Source organism: Alexandromys fortis, unplaced genomic scaffold, assembly GCF_014885135.2.
Source record: "Alexandromys fortis isolate MF-2015 unplaced genomic scaffold, M_Fortis_MF-2015_v1.1 scaffold_23, whole genome shotgun sequence".
Taxonomy (NCBI): Eukaryota; Metazoa; Chordata; class Mammalia; order Rodentia; family Cricetidae; genus Alexandromys; species Alexandromys fortis.
Genome location: NW_026067907.1, coordinates 1,421,219 through 1,434,482, shown reverse-complemented (window position 1 = coordinate 1,434,482; position 13,264 = coordinate 1,421,219). Strand labels below are relative to the sequence as shown.

The following is a 13,264-nucleotide window of genomic DNA, read 5'->3' as shown; positions in this document are numbered from 1 at the left end:
GTAAAACATGTTGTATGCACAAATACACTAAGCTTAAGTCAGATATGCTCAAGAAGTCAAATGTGACACGAATCTAGTTAATGTTCACTTGGAAATCAGCTAGTGGCTAAGCGACTTCGGCAAGTATTTGCTCTTTCACTTTTGCAACATGTTGTCAAAACAGAACAAAAGGAAAACAAACTTCAGTTAGCTTTGCACAGCAGTGAGACAACTATTTGAAAAGCAAGAAATAAAGTCATGGCAGCACATCACATAATACAAATAAAAAGAAATACACGTGCTAAACTGAAGTTTTCGTGTGCTTGAAAACCTGGTTACTCCTCCAAGTTCACAAAATCTTGGATTATCTTACGATGTTACTGTACAGTTTCTCAATAGTCCGTGAAATTGGGTTCAAGCTGGGTGTAGTGCACACGCCTATAATTCCTGTGCTCACAATGCCGAGGGGGAATTGAAAGTTCAAGCCAGGCCTAGGCAACATAGCAAGACACTATCTCCAAAAACGCCAAACATGGCCTAACAAGATGGCACTGAGGGCAAAGACACTTGCTACCAAGCCTGACGATTTGAGTTCAGTCCCTGGAACCTCCGTGGTGAAAGGGGATACTAATTCCCTCAAGCTGTCTTCTGACCTCTACAGATGTGTCATGGAATTACCCCAAATATACACAAAGTAAATAAATAGATAGATAAATAAATAAATAAATGTGAAAAAGCAAAACAAATTACATTTAAAACTACAGCAAAACCACAAAACCAGCAACAGGAAGAACCACTATTATTGGCTATGTGCTGTGGAGCCCAGTTCTCTAAGACATTCTGTGTTCTTAATTAGCTGCAGTATACAGTCCCATCAAAACAAACAGTTCAGGATGGGAAAGGCTTGAGATCTCTGAGATAATGAGAAAATAGGACAAGTCTTTGAAAGCATGCAATCACATCAGGCACAATGCAACACACCCATGATTTCAGCTCTGGGATGGAGGCAGGAGGATCTCAAGTTCAAGGCCAGCATTGGCTACAGAGTGAGCTTGGGCTAGCCTAGGAGAGAAGAGACCCTGACTCAAAAGGACAAAAAACAAACCAATACACACACACACACACACACACACCAAAACAGAGACGTGCAATCACGGGTCTTGGTTTACGCTAAGGGTTTCACATAGGAAAACCGTTCTAGAACTCAAATAGCAACTGTAATGTTGACTTGCCTCTTATTATCAACCTGTGTGTACTCAGCAGCATCATGCATACGAGGAACACAAGCTAGCTTCGTGTGCACAGGAGCTTATCAGCAGCTGCTCCTATTTGGACACTCCACTTTGCCCCAAACAACACAGCTGCCCGTAACCACATTCACACTCTCGAACCATGGCTAGGGTGCTGGGGTGAAAGCTCCTCAGAGGCAGGGAGGTCCCCCGTTTTGTTTCCAGCACACCCTTTTACACAGAACATACTTAGTGCACAGAGGGTGCTCATTAGTTCCTGGAAGTGATGGAACTCCAAACATGGACTCCTAACAGGTAGGAAACTCCAGAGGAGCCCAGGGTGAAGCCTCAATGAAAGGTGATCCACTCGTTTTACTGGCTCAACACATCTTCCAAGAAACACCCAAACAGGGGCTGGAGAGATGGCTCAGCGGTTAAGGGCACTGCCTGCTCTTCCAAAGGTCCTGAGTTCAATTCCCAGCAACCACATGGTGGCTCACAACCATCTGTAATGAGATCTGGTGCCCTCTTCTGGCCTGTAGACAGAATACTGAGAATACTATATACGTAATAAATAAATCTTTTAAAAAAAATAAAATCTATTTAAAAAAAAAAGAAACACCCAAACAAACGTGAAGTGCGTGGTAAGAGACATCACTTTTGAGAAATGTTTGTCTACTTCTTTTTCCTTGTGCTCGAGTTTGGATGTAAATTGTCTCCTGAGCTGGACAGATAGATACCTTAGATGGTAAAATGCTTGATGTCCAAGTGTAAGGACCTGAGATCAAGCTCCAGCACCCATGTAAGGGGAGCATTGGCCAATAATCTCAGTGCTGAGGAGACGGAAAAAGGGGGCTCCCTGGGCTCAATGACCATCCAATCCAGCAAATCAGTAAGCTCCAGGTTCAGTTAGAGACCCTGTCTCAAAAAATATCAATAGAAAAAGACATCAGATGTTGACCTCTGCCCTCCACACATGCACAATACACATGAAGACACACCCCCACATACACATACACATCCATAGATGAGTGTGCGTGTAGTCTCTAAGAGGCCTGTGTGCTAAAGGCTTGATCCTGGATTGGTACTACTGTAAGGTGGCAAAGCTTTAAGAGGTGGGGCTTAGTGGGAGGTCTCTAGGCTACTGGGCATAAGGGCTTGAAGGAATGTGTGACCTCTCTCTCCCTTCCTCTCCCTCTCCACTCCCACCCCCCCTTTTCTGTTTCCTACTTCTAATCCAGGAGATGAGCAATTCTGTCCCACTGCATCGCCCCCACCTCATGATGTACAACTGACATACTCAAAGCCTCAGTGTCAAGTGATTACAGATGAAGGTTTCTGGGGATCAATAAAAACTCGTCTTTATAAGTTGGTTATTTCAGGAATTTGGTGAGTGATCAGAAAGCTAACACACCATGCAATGTCTGCTGTTTTTCATATAAGGCGCTTTATGCATTGAATATTCTTTTCTATTATAGTAAAGAATGTCTAACATAGGCCTTATTATTTTAGTCACTGGAAAGCGAGCACTTTAGTGGCCTTTAAGGCCATTCACACCGTTGCCCCTCAGTTGCCAATATCTGCCTTCTGAGTGCACCCAGTTGTTAAAATTGTCTTCCATGACACGTTCTTAAGTTCAGTATATTGCAAATCCTCCAAATAAACTGGACCGATAATGACTGTTTATCCAACGTAACCATCACACCCCAGCTCCATGCGCCTCCAAGTCTTGACACCACGTGCGGGGCAAAGCAATTACAGACTCTGCGGAGACTTCTTCCGACAGTGTGAGGGCAGAGCCATGAGTCTGAGAGGCACGTATTAGAGTATCTGACATACTCCATTATACATCTCTGTGCTTGCGAGTCTCTTCAGATGAAGCCTTTGTAGCTCGTTCAGGGAAGCCTCCCGCCAGTTCTGGGAATCCTTTGAGGACAATTCAATATCTGCTCAGGAAAAGCTGATTTTTTTTTTTAGTTTATATCCCAGAAGTATGGATAGAAATAAAGGGAAAAATAAAAAAAAAATGACTCCATTCCATTTGTGTGTGGGTGGAGACATTCTTTATAGATGGGAGAGAAGAAACACTGGTAGACAGAACCTGAGCCCATCCTTCAGAAAGTATCTTCCCACAGCCCAAGGCCTTGAGCGAATTTAAACCATTTATCTCCTACTTTCAAATATCCTGAGGAAACATAGGCAAACATCCTGACCAGGTAAGACAAAAGATGTGGCAAGCAGAAATACACAAAAACAACACTAAATGTCTCGAAAGTGTTTTCTTTCATCCAAAACTTTACTTTTCCCCCTAAAGTATGAGTCTGAATGTTTTGCAAGAAAATGTTGCTCAGTCAATGATGTGGGGTAGGAAACAATAGGTAGAAACAGCTTCGCCTTAGGGTCCTATGGAGCTCCTTCCACGTTAAGAACCCTGGCTTCTTCAAGAACAGACACCTGGTCCACCTTCCAGGAAAAGAACTGCTCACCGTTTAATGGATTTCACATTTATAAAATAAGCCCCTAATGAATGCATGCACCACCACAAGAAGAAGCCTCAGTTCCCTCCAGAGAAAGGTGCTGCCGCCATTTGCTAAATTTCGCCTTTCTTCAGCAGCCACCCTTCTCTCTTCCCCTCGCTCCTATGTCGGGCTCTGCTGGGTACAGCTCAGTGATAAGTGCTCGACTAAAATAACAAGATCGTTTAATATCTTTTTTAATTAAATCACAGGGAGTTTGCCTTGAGAATCATTAAACAGCACTTAGGTCTTAACAAATCAAGCAGTCTGCTCACCAGGGCGAATATTCCTACAAGAAATAACTGTTCAGGCTTGGGAGATAGCCCACTGGGTAAAGTACTTGCTGTCAAGCTGTAGACTGTGAGTTCAATCCCTAGCCCTTACAGAGAAAGTCAGATATGATGGTACCTGCTTGTAATTCCAGCACTGGGTGGTCAGGCATTGGGGAATCAGAGATAGCAGCTTGTTGGTCAGGCATCCTACCATTAGTATGCTTCAGACCGGTGAGAGCCTTAAAAAATTAAGGTGGAATGGTTCTTGGACAACAATCTCAGGGTTGACCTCTGGCTTCCATGTGCATGTATGCTACTACACATGTGAACCCTCATATACACCTCCCCCATACCACAAAGAAGTATCCGTTCAAAGCAGAACTGGGTCTAGGGGCATAGGTCAGCAGAGGAATGTGTATTTCATGTATCCACTGTCCCAAGTTCACCACTAAGTACCAAAAAGCAAACCAATGAGACCAAACAGCATAAGTCAAAGTTGAATACACTGGGTGGAAGAGTTTGGTTGTCTGCAGAAGCAAAGCTCAAAGATTCCCTGGGACTGGGAAAGTGGGCAAGAGTTAACTGGGTCAGTAGCCCTTCTGAAGAAATGGAACTCAACACACCGAGCAGCTTGTGGCCCAAGTGAGGTAAAATAGCAACAACCCCAGGGCGCGCCATCTGCTGTCAATGTTCAAACACCTTAAGCCAGACAAAAGAGTTAACCAACAGCACTCTCTAACTCTTCCCCACCAGAGTGGCTCCAAGGGTAGGAGTGAGCCCTTGTTTTTCTAACGACTCTGACCTTCTGCTGGGACTCAACTTGAACTACTTACACCATCTTCTGTGAGAAATAAAGGAACACATACCTAAGTTTCGTAGTATCTAAGTTTACAGCTTGTCGATCAACTTCAGTGTTTGGCCACCTCCTTGAGGCTCTGCGATTATGTTTAGTAAGAAAAATAAATGGTCAACCCGAGTATTTTAAGCTAGCCATGGGTGAGCCGAGAATAGTAATAATTGTGCCAAAAGTAAATAGTCATGTTTATATCATACCCTACTATAAAGATTACATGGCAAACGCTTAGCTCCTATGAAGTAATGCACAGTAGTGATGGCAAATATACTTCAAATCTCTTTGGCGAGCTTTCTTTGTAGTGTTATGGGTTCTGTAGGTGGAACTGGGAAATAGTAAGTTATTTTAATTCAACTCTAATATGAGACGTCTTCTAGTGAATTCACTGCTTTTTATATTTTTTGCAACTTAGATCTCATGAGGGCCAATACTGATATTCTCTCTACAGTTCCCCACTGGTTAATCCTTAAAAAATAAAATACAAAAACTACCTAACATCTGTCATCGCTGAGGCGTAAATTCCTAGCACATTAGGGAAATGCAAGCCAGACTCAGTCAGCCATGGTGACACTGGAGGCACACAGGTGGGCCTACAGGGACCTAACAGAGGACTGCAGGGAGTAAGTCAATTCCAGGGATGTAGACAACAAAAGATAAAACCCCCAAACACAGACCAGTCACCCCAGAGAGCTACTCTGCCTAGGGAAATCAGACAGCTTCAAGCCCTCTAAGAACTCAAATGTCTATAAATGGTCATCTTTTTAAAAACATCCATTCACCATAGAAATATTTCAGTCCAAAAAAAAAAAAACCCACTTGTTTTGTCACAAAATGATGATTTTATGGGTATCTGTCAGTTTTACTTAAATACTATAATTTGACTCTTTGAATATCAAATTTTTTGCACAATCATTTAGCCTATTGTTGTCATTTTATTTTTATTTATTGATTTTGTGTACGTGTGTGCTTGCATGTGCACTCGTGTGTGCACTGGTATACCGTAGCACACATGTGGCGCTCAGAGGACAACCTGCAGGAGCCAGTGCTCTCCTTCCACCCTGTGAGTTCTGGAGGCCAAACTCCATCCAGCAGGCCTGGCAGCGAGCCACCTTCGCCTGCTGAGTCACCTCACTAGCCCCTACATACACAGTTTTTAAAAGAAAGTTGGTGACTTAAATGAATTCAATTCAGATGGCCGAAATACAGCCCCTTTCATTTCAAACAAGAATTTCCACTACAGACCCGTCAAAATACAAAATGACAGCAACTAGCGTAGAGGTCTTAAGGGACTTTATTTTGCTCTTCTAGAAGCAAGTCAATGCTTTCTCTGATGGAATGGAATGCATTGCAAAGGACCAGGAAGAGGAGGTTGGCTTTATGGATAGACACTGGCTGAAGAAGGCAAGGAGAAAGAAATGGTTTGCTCGCTTCAAAGTTCATCAAGGAGACAGAAAAATAGAAAAATACCTGAATAGTTAACATCAGATGGTTTCAGTTTTACGTTTCCTAAGAATGGAAGGACCCAAGTACCCACAGCCAGCATTTTACTAGAGGGTTTGGTATAACCAAGGCTAGCCTCAATTTCTAAGCTCAGGATGACCCAGAGGGGCTGATCTCCCGTCTTCACCGCCCCAAGGCTGTGTTTACAGGGGTACTGTGCTGGGGAAAGAACCCAGGGCTCTGTGCACCATAGGTAGTCATTCTATTAAGTGAGCTACATTTCAGCTTGGGGTGTAAGCACTGCAGTCGAGGGGCTTCGGTAGCACAGCAATGGAACGGTTCCTGTTTGTACATCACCTCCTTCTCTCATTTCTCAGAATCCCAAGTAACAACTTGGTTTTGCTTTGTCTTTCATGGCGAATGACTCCACCTTGATTTTGAGTCTTCATCTGATAGGACCTTAAACAATGCCTTTCTGTAATATTTATTTAATGAATGAACTATCAGCAGCAAACAAATCTAGCATGAGAGAACAATGAAGGGAACTAAGAAAGCAGGAGAAAGCAACCCCTGGCCTTCAGGTCACGGCTGACACCGTTGTACAACGTACATCTGACAAGCTAGTGCTTCTCCAAGAGGCAAACTCAATCCAAGTCTACCTTGGGCATAAAATGGGAAGTTTCTAAGAATGACTAGGTGTTGTGATTCTCCTTTAGGACAAAAATGGTCAAGGAATTTGAGCAGAGACTGTAGGAAGCAGATTTTCAACAAAGGCAAAATGAAATGTATATAGGATCCAGAGAAAAGATGGCAGGCAGGACAATGGGACAGGGGACTTTGAGTTCAGCAGAAGGTACAGAGACCACATAAAGACGTATCCAAGGTTAGTCTACAGTAAATCGGCCTCGGGTTAGGAATCCCAGGTATCAGTTAGGTCTACATTTTAAGCTTTGTGGAGGAGAGTACTATTTATCGGCTAATGCATTTTAAAAGTATACTAAATAATAAAGGTCCTAATGCCATGTTTTATCAACTGTTTGTCCACCTAATAGCAATTTCCACCAGGACCTGATGAGGAAGGAAGACCTTTGCAAGTATGCTAAAATTAAGAATAAACTACACTGAATCGGAGTGAGATTCAGTCCAACATGCTTAGTGTTCTATGTTCTGCTTGCTGGCTCATTCAGAGGCCTGTGCTTGGCTAACTGTCTTACAGCCTAAGACCACCTGTCCAGGGGATTGTACTAGCCACAGTGAGCTAAGTTCTTCTCTATCAATGAACAATTAAGGTACCTCCTGCCACAGGCATGCCTTTGGGCCAGTCTCACTGGGGTACTCCTGCAGTTCAGACTTTCATCTCAGAAAAACCTAGGCTGGGTCAAGTTGGCAGCCAAAGCTAATTAGAAGAATCGGTGTCTTTGCGAGCGGTGAAGATGATCACAGGAATTTAGACATCTGGGAGGGAGGAACTCCTCATCATGTGACCATGGCAGTTAACACTGGAAATACTTGCAAGTAGCCACCAGAGGCACAGAAGTAGGACATGGAGCCCTGGAAGACAGCACGGTCCTGTGGACCCTGTGATGTCAGACCACCAGTTTCTAAACTAGGAAGGCATGCATTTCTGTTGTAAACTGACTTGCTTGTGGCACTTGTTATGGGAGCCACAGCAAAGTAATACAGGGAGTCAAGGCTTTATTACATTGGGGATGAACCCAGGGCATAGCATACTGTAAGCAAGTGCTCCCACCACCGAGCTGCCCTTCCAGCCAAACACAGCACCTGGAACAGTGATCCCCACAAATTTTAGCATCAATGGATAGAATGAATTGAAAGAAGAGCAAGAACAAAAAGGACAAGCTCACAAGGCGTTATGGCTCTTTGTCATAGGGAAAGTGAGATTATTTTTAGACAAAGCTAGTGGCAATAGAAAGGAGCAAACATATATTCAGGGTTTCAGTGGTGCACGGTGAAGACACAGTGACTAAGCTGGATGAGCATGAGAAGTAGACGCCCTGGCAGGAACAGAGAACACGAGAAGGGCAGAAAGGAGGAACGGGTATCTGATATGTTGTTCTCTGATAGGTTGGTTTTCTGATATGCTGTTTCTGATATGTTGGTGAAAGTGTGAAGTGCTGTCTGTGGACAAATGAACGCAGAAGCTGAGCACGTTGTTATTTAGGACTTGAGAGAGAACCAAAGCCTCACAGAGTTGAAGTTATGGTGGAAGGCGTGCAGAGACTGCCTGCCCAGTGGGCAGGAAGCATAGTGAGGGTGCACCCGCAATAGACGGAAGAAGTTAAGAGGGGCTACTTGGTGCACCCTTTGCTCTCTCCTGGTGAACAGATGGTATGGCTCATTAATGCTGAGTCAGCCAATCAACCTGCCCTCCGATTGCCCGTTCTGCTCCTACATGAATGTTTCAAGCTGTAAGAATTTTTCTTTTACTTCCCAAATGAACTGAAAGTCATTAATTATCTCTGTACCCAAAAGAAAAGTCATGGAAGGCATTCAGTTAAAGTAAATTAACTAGTGTGTGTGCGTGTGTGTCTGTGTGTGTGTGTGGTTATTCTCTTAACCACATGTATAGACCGATGGCCAAATGTTTTTGCTTCATTTTCAAAGCTTTTAAAGCACAGGAAAGGAAGAACTAACAAAGCCCTTCAACTCAAAAGGTCAATTATGAAAACCTCTTAGAATTATTTCTGCAGAAGGCTCTTTAGTAAAGGAAGTGGAGACAGCAGAATACCTGCATAAAAATAACGTGGGAGTCACACCTCATACCAGCCCCGGGACAAGTTCCAACGGTGCACGTTATGATCGCAAGGAGAGTCTATGAAACAGCAGGAAAGGTCGTTCTTCTGTTGGTTGAAATCTGTGACATGCTGCCAGGGAGAGCCATGGGATTGCACTGCTCTGAATCGGCTTCGAAGCCAGGAGTTAAGCGAACCAAGAGAGTTGTAGAGGCAGAGAATATACACCGAAGTAAATCATCAGCCAGGCCTATACTAGAGGAGCCAACATTTCCTCTCTACCTTTGTCAGAAGACAAGCTTCTACCACATAACCCAGACTGCTCTTGATGTCACAGCAGTCCTCCTGGGTCAGTCTCTTGTGCATGGAGATTACACACGTGTGTCCCCATGACTGTCCTACCCACCTTTCATTGTTCTTGGAGACAGGATTTTATTCTGTATTTTCCTTATCACAGGCTGGACTTGCACTTAGAGTGTGTCCTAGGCTGGCCATCCTTCTGCTTCAACTTCCTGGGTGCTGGAATTGTGGGTGTGTGTGGTATCACATCCAACACCTGTCTTCTTTATGCTAATAGCTCCTTCTATGTGTTGTTTTATTTTATTTTATTGACTTACAAATACGAAACAGGGTGGAGGAAAGCACTCCATAGTAGATCACGTTTCCAACTTGTATAAAGCCCCAGGTTCAAGGCCTGGCAGCAACAGCAACAAAAATAACAGAACAAACCAAAACCAAACAAAAACATGGCTAGTATACTTTCTGTTATTTTTCTGGGCCACCATATAAAATATCAAAAACTGTGGCTTTTAAAACAAAGGTGTGTTGCCTTAGTTCCAGAGGCAAGGTTTTCTGGTTAGCATCATCACTGTGACACAGCCTAGCATCGTCTAAGAAGAAAATGTTAAGTTCAGGTTGGTATGTGGCAGTGTCTGTGGGTGGTTGTCTTGACTGTTAATGGATGCAGGAGAGCCTAGCCCACTGTGGTAAGAGGACTATTCCCTAGGCAGGATGACTGCATTAGATGAAATCTAGCTAAGGATGAACCAGAGGTCAAGCCAGCAAGCAGTATTTCTCTGTTGTCTCTGCCCTGACTTCCCTCAGTGATGGCCTACCCTGAGAGTGTAAGCTTGGCAAATCCTTTTCTCCCGCAGGCTGCTTTTGGCAGAGTGTTTTATCATGGGACTGGAATGAAACTAGAACATGATGGTTCAAGACCTACACGTTGGCAAGGCTTTTAGGCTAGAGTTCACACTTGCCTATTCTAGCTCCCAGTATCTGTTGGTGAACTCTGGTGATCCTTGGCTTAGAGAGGACACTTGTCAGCTGTCCAGTTGACATGTTCAATCAGGAAGGAAGTTGAGTATGATGGCTGCCTTACTTTCTTCTCCCTGTGCCTCTTGGTATGATTTATACACACACACACACACACACACACACACACACACACACACACACACACAAAACCAAGTTATGATAGAAAGTAGATTAGGTACAAGATTTTGGACTCACCAAGATAATACAGATAATAGAGTATTTTCTCTGAATTTGTCAAATGCAAATGGACTCGATATTGTTGATGCATTTATGGCCTATATATACTGTATATAGTTATTGTATTTATTGTATACAGCTTTTCTTATATTAGTTATAGCCTTCTTTTTATTTTAGACAAAAAGGGGGAATATAGTGGTATATTATTTATATTTTAATAAATAAAGCTTGTCTGAAGAACAGAATGAAAAACAGCCACACTAGTCAGCCATAGAGGCCAGGCAGTGGTGGCACACACCTTTAATGCCAGCAGCTACACTAGTCAGCCATAGAGGCCAGGCAGTGGTGGTGCATACCTTTAATGCCAGCACTAGAGAGGAATACAAAGCAGAACTGGACAAGTGGTATGATCATTCTTCCCATAGCTGCTCTTAAGACATGTCCAAGGGAAACATTTATCCCTTAGAGTCTTCTTTTCCTAGGGTTTAACACAAATCCTTTGGGATTACAACTGAGGGCCACGCTTCTACTTCACTTTACACATCCTCACCTCTTAATTCCCACATTTCAAGTCAGAACATGGGCCCCGATGTAAGACAAAGGAAAGTTCAATTTTAGTCACCAATGCTTGAGAATCCTAACAATACTGTATTGTAAAAAAGTTAAATAACCCAAAGTATTGATTATATTTATTAAAAAATCCATCATTTAAAATGAAGTCTATTCTTACTGCTATACTTCTGACTTCTTTACTGACATGATTTTCTTTACCTTCTTTTTTGTATATTTTTTTAATTGTTTCTCTTTCATTCTGTGAGAGTATAATACAATTACATCATACTCCCCCTTTCCTCCACCCAACGTCTCCTTATACCCCTCTCTGTTCTCTTTCAAATTCATATCACATCACTGATTCCACACCATGGCTTCCTTGCTATCATTCTCCCTAACGATGTTTCTCATTCCCTTTTGAAAATTACCATTATTATTCTTAAATTATCACCTCATAAATGTGACATTGCCTATACCAGCTCTTTCGTGTGGATGATCTTTCTAAATGGCAGGTGGTATTTGGGTATATAAAATATTTGTGAAATACAGCTTGCTCCACAAATGTTCGCAGTCATCTCCAGAGTTCCGCTTGATCTGCTCCTTTTTTCCCCCACTATTTTAAAATCAATGGCCATTGTCATTCCTTTTCTCCAGACAAGCTGACCTACAACAGCTATATTCCGGTGGTATACAGATAAAGCAACACACACACACGCACACACACACACACACACACACAGAGTCTTGTGTCAGTCACTTGATGACAGACACATCAGAGAAATGGATCCCTGGGTAGATCTGTTCCTTCCCACCAACTTCAACAATTTACTTACTCCATCTCTAATCCTTACAACATACAGACCCACCGTCACTGATGAGGCCTGTTGCTAAGAAAAACATTGCTACATAGCACATGGCTGTATATAACTGTATTTTGCTTTTATAATCCTTTTTTTTTATAAAGGGCTAGTCACCAAAATATAGTTTGACACAAGAGATTTTTGGACCTTTGAATTAGCATAGGGAAATTTGAGAGCAGCCGTGCTAGATACTTTGTCTTGTTATGAATTTAACAATGGAACAGCTAACCATGCATGACCACAGCATCTTTCTAAGCTTGACCTTTGCCTCCATTTGAATCCTAAATTGAGGTTACTTTCACAGATCTTTCATGAACGGGTAATACATTTGAACACATTGAGGCTGAAGCAGGAAAGTAAGTTCAGAATCTGCCTTGGCTACACAGCAAATCCTGACACAAAACACCAGCCACCAACAAAGTATCACTTCTAAGATGCTGAGGTGGGTCTCTTCAGACAAAACTGAATGCTATATACTTGTTTCTCACCCTGCTCAGTGGCTCTGGAACTAGTATTGCCAGAATCTCATGGCAGGATTGGAGGAGGGGGGGTTGTTTATAGATTAATAAAACTCAACAGCAACCAAGAATTGACTCTCAGTCAATTCTTTTTTGTGCATTTTGTTTTTCTTTTCTCTCAAAGTGTAAAAAACAAGAAGAAAACAGGCATAAAGTTCAAGGAAAAACACAAAGCCCCACATAATTCCAATCCCTGAGAACTTGTGTCTATCTCGCAAAAACAATGATAAAATAGCTAGGCATCCGATAAAAACTTTCAGTTCCTTAGATGGCCAGAAACTTTTGCTTGCTCATCAGAATGATCCTCAATACTTATTTTTTTCTATCAATCTTTATTATTTCATAAACTCTGATCTCTCCTACCTAAACCACCTAGATAGATGTCATGTAGTAAGTTTGGCTCATTGCAACTGCTGGCTCTCTACTCAAAGAACAACATGTTTACATGCAGATTTGTGCACATATATGTTAAGATTTACTTTAATTCAGCCTATGTCATTAACCTGGGAACTGAAGGCACAAACCCCCCCATGTATTTTTTGTTTTATAAAAAGGAAAAAACATCTCACGAGTCATGGAAAATAACTTCATCTATCGCAGCCCCAGAAGAAAAAAAGCTCTATTTAAATCTCACTTGATTTGATCTCCAAGCCATACAAGAAAATCCACCTCTTATTGTCTCAGCACAGGTCTCTGTATCCGAAATCCATTAGCTGGAGCACAGGAGAGTCGTGTTTCCATCATAACTAGAGTCTTTCTCCATAAATGAGAACAGTCGAGAGCTATAGACACAGCACT

The 13,264-nt window shown here is 42.5% G+C and overlaps 1 protein-coding gene across 9 annotated transcripts in view; it reads right to left on the bottom strand.

Annotated features, from left to right (window-relative positions):
* Positions 1 to 13,264, bottom strand: part of Esr1 (estrogen receptor 1) — a 343,514-nt gene that overhangs the window by 117,741 nt on the left and 212,509 nt on the right. The window lies entirely within an intron of this gene.